Below are 4,113 nucleotides of genomic sequence, written 5' to 3'. Positions count from 1 at the left end.
ACTTACCGTACCGACCGGACCGGACCCGGAACCGAACCCGAACCCCGTTAAACCCGAACCGTACGACGTACGGTACGGTACGGTACCGGTACGTACTATACACACACACACACACACACACACATATATATATATATATATATATATATATATATATATATAAGCGCACGCTCACTGACACACATACACAATTTCTTGTACAACACTATGCGAAATGTAGGACCGTAGTCATACGAGGATGTTCTCCTGTCACTCTGTCGTGCGCGCCCGGTATCGCCTACGGTCTGTTGATGGTACCAAGTTTGCACTACCGCCTGTCAGACGATCACGTGGACATCGAGACGGTGGTGCTGGAGGGGTTTACCATTCGTGACTGTGCCGGTATGAGAAATATCAAAATACAGGTACCCAGACTGACGCACACACACACATATATATATATATATATATGTATGTATGTATGTATGTATTTAATATATATATATATGTATGTATGTATGTATGTATGTATTTGTGTGTGTGTATGTATGTATGCAAGTATGTATGTGTGTATATATATATATATACATATATATATATATATATATATTTGTATAAATATATATGTGTGTGTATATATATATATATATGTGTATATGTATATATATGTCTATGTATATATGTATAGCAATACATGTAAATATATATAGATGTATATATATATGGTTTGTGACGCGCTTTTGGTATCATAAATTAGTTCCTATTTTCTCTAATCACACAGTTAGTGCGCTCGGCTATGTATACTACGCGCGACTGTATTGGTATGAAACGGAAGGTGATACACATACGGACATGCTTCCCTGGAGGTTTGAAGCCTATATGTAACTCTGGTGGGTGTGATATGTGAGCGCAGATCAAGTTACGGGGTTTTGGTTTGTACGAGATGGTGTTCTTCATATTTCGAGTTGCTAAAATAAAATGAGGTTCTCCAATTCCTCGGTTCATTTATTTATCTCAGCTGAAATGTAGGTCATGCTTATCATTGTTGTGGGTGCATAGTGCAACCAAAGTTTATTTGCATACATCTGAGTGTATCTGAAGGATATGAAGTTGCAGTTTTTAAGCTATTGATTTCTCCTCACACTTGCCACTCTCACGGGTTGTCTTTGTCAACAGTGCTGCAAAAACCGCTGCTACAATTGTATTTGCAAGTATCTGAGTGTTTTTGAAGGATATATGGATGATTTATTTCAAATATTGATTTCACCTCACATTCGCCACTCGCACGGGTTGTCTTTGTCAACGGTGCTGCGGAACTCGCTGCTACCATTGTGTCTGAATTTGAATATGAATTTTTCAAACGGCCATTGTTCACCCGAATTCGATTGTCGACGATTTGGCGTTGCAGACAGGGCTGTGGAAATAGCTGCAACCAAGGTGCATCTGCGAGATATGAAGTTTTTGAATAACGGGTTCAACCCAGTAGTGAATATCACCTCCGAGCTGGCAGTAAGTGGTGTTAACCACGCGCACTTGTATAGCTATGGCTGTTTTTTAAATGGGTGTTACTTCGTACAATAACGGTTTTGTGTAGATGCAAGCCTAGCGTACTGTATCTCAGACCTCATGTCCCCACGATAGTACTGACAGTCCGTGGGCATCGACTGTCAGCTATCATCACACTAATACGTACGTATGTTGTCGTGCATACATTCCTCGCGTCTCGCCTGAATACTATCTAGGTCGTTACCCACCTACAACACGTGCCAATTTCAGGCCAAGATCTTCGTTTCCTAAAACAAAAATCGGGACGGTTACGTACAATCGTGCAAACACACTCATGCTGATCCCAATATTCGTTCCCGCCGTGGCAGACGGCGCATCGGGCGGCTGTGATGATTGCCACGTGGTACGATACGGTTATTGAACGGTGTGAATTCAGCAACAACGGACAGTTTGTGCGCAACACTGCGGTAAGTAGGTGGCGACGCACCAATACTCGTCACTACCGTATTGTCTTGGCGTGCTGAGGTGTGCACTGGGTTGTCCGTGATGCGTGTGCCTGGTTGCCTGGATTCATATGTGAGGCTTTCCGCCTGTGTAGGTAGAGATGGGTCTGTGGGTTCAGTGGTTTGTGGGTAGTAATACGTTTATATTTGAGCATTTAGGTGTGTGTGGCAAGTGATCCTAATTGTTTGTATACGTGTTTATCGCTGTCCTCCTTGTGTAGGCATGGGTGAGTCTGGGGTCTGTGGTTTGTGTGTAGTAGTGCGTTGTATATTTGTGTACTTAGTTGTGGGTGGCAAGTGATCCCAGTGATTTGTTATTTGTGTACATGTGTATGGCTGTCCTCCTGTGTAGGTATGGGTGAGTCTGGGGTCTGTGGTTTGTGTGTAGTAGTGCGTTGTATATTTGTGTAGTTAGTTGTGAGTGGCAAGTGTTCCTAGTGATTTGTTATTTGTGTACACGTGTATGGCTGTCCGCCTGTGCAGGTATAGGCGAGTCTGGGGTCTGTGGTTTCTGCGAATTTGTGATTGGAGATCGGGACAGTCGTGCTCGTTCTATCATCCGAACGGATACATTTGTGCTCCGAAGTCTCCATGTCAATGGCCGTTCACGAAACGCTTATGAGGGTCTGTCGCAATACGACACAACTCTCATGCAACGATTGGGAAACGCATTTAACGCTATTCTAGTGATCATCCTTATCTTAGGAGCGGTACCACAAAGTATATTGTACATGCAGTGCGTATACCCTCAGCATCGCCTGTGACCTTATTCGAGTGCTCGCCTTAACTTCAGAGTGGAAGCACGCGAATAAGTAGGCCAAGCATTTCATAGTCTCTTTCAAACTCTGCCTGGTGTGACCTGTACCACCGCAGCAGACTGACATATTCTTATGTATCCGATCTCAATGAAAGTAAATAAAAGAAATGTGAATCCATGGCAAATGGATGGTAGACATTGGCACTGGTAGTTTGATGGCAGCTATCTTGGTAGCGTCTCTGGCTGTAGGATACATGGCACTAAGATCTACGTCCTGTGTGATATGTGTGCAAAGGATTTAGGGTTTGGGGTTTTAACGGCATCCCCGCAAAATATTCTTACCGATTTGTGCTGAGCTGTGCACAGTATTGGTCACCAACATGCCTGCCCAGTTATCCAAGTTAAACGCTTTGAAGCTGTTTGCTTAGCAAAGATACTTAATAGCTCCATATATGCTTGTATTGTATTCAATAAAAGAATACCTGCCGATTTCTACACACAATAGTATCTACAAACGTACAAGCCGAGAGAACATGTTCTAACTATTGTGCGACTTCTCTCCCCTACGCTATGGTTTGTAGTTGGCCGTAGGCTCGGGGGCGCTGTACAGCGCAATAAGTCCAATCGACAGCACTGACGGTGTGCTCAGCAATAATACTATGCACGACACGGTGTTCAGCAATAATTCAGGTGTGCTTATTGTTTTTGGGGAAATCATCGAGATTTGGTATCTTCCAGGCTTAATTGGGTAGATTCGTATTATTTGGGGACGAGTTCCGCTCGTAGATAGTACAGTAAAGATCCATTATTTCGGGACAGATGATCACACCCACACACATATATCATTAGGCACAACACACTGATATATATCAATATATGAAATACCAACTCGATATATGGCTTACAAATGAAAGGCTTAGCACAGAACATTGTATGTGTACGCTAAGCAGAAATCATCGGAAGTCCTTATACCCCTGAGTGCTCAAATAACACCATTTTTCAGGGACGAATGTTAGTGATACGTTCTACAAAGCTCCTTAGTATGGTTGCTGTTCACGTACGCTCTAAGTGTGTAGCTCGATACCGCAGTCCATATGAGTTCCATACATGTACCGATATAGTGACTGCCGTGGACGATTTTATATTAACAGTTGATCAGAAGAATAATCTTGTTTCCAAACGCGCTACAGCGCCCTTATATATATATATATATATATATTTGTATAATATATATATACATATATATATATATATATATATATGTGTGTGTGTGTGTGTATATATATATATATATATATATATATTATTATATATATTATTTATATATATATATATATATATGTGTGTGTGTGTGTATATATATATATA

The 4,113-nt window shown here is 41.6% G+C and overlaps 1 pseudogene across 1 annotated transcript in view; it reads left to right on the top strand.

Moving 5' to 3' along the window:
* SARC_10517 (hypothetical protein) overlaps positions 1-4,113 on the top strand; it is a pseudogene marked incomplete at its 3' end in the record, with an annotated part of 9,351 nt that overhangs the window by 1,632 nt on the left and 3,606 nt on the right. Inside the window, exons 2-5 of the mRNA in view lie at positions 221-381; positions 1,388-1,488; positions 1,854-1,952; positions 3,327-3,435. The remainder of the gene's footprint in view (positions 1-220; positions 382-1,387; positions 1,489-1,853; positions 1,953-3,326; positions 3,436-4,113) is intronic.

This window comes from Sphaeroforma arctica (genome assembly GCF_001186125.1).
Source record: "Sphaeroforma arctica JP610 unplaced genomic scaffold supercont1.1280, whole genome shotgun sequence".
NCBI classification, from domain to species: Eukaryota; class Ichthyosporea; order Ichthyophonida; genus Sphaeroforma; species Sphaeroforma arctica.
Note: the sequence above shows the minus strand (reverse complement) of the source record. Positions and strands in the feature narration are given on the sequence as shown.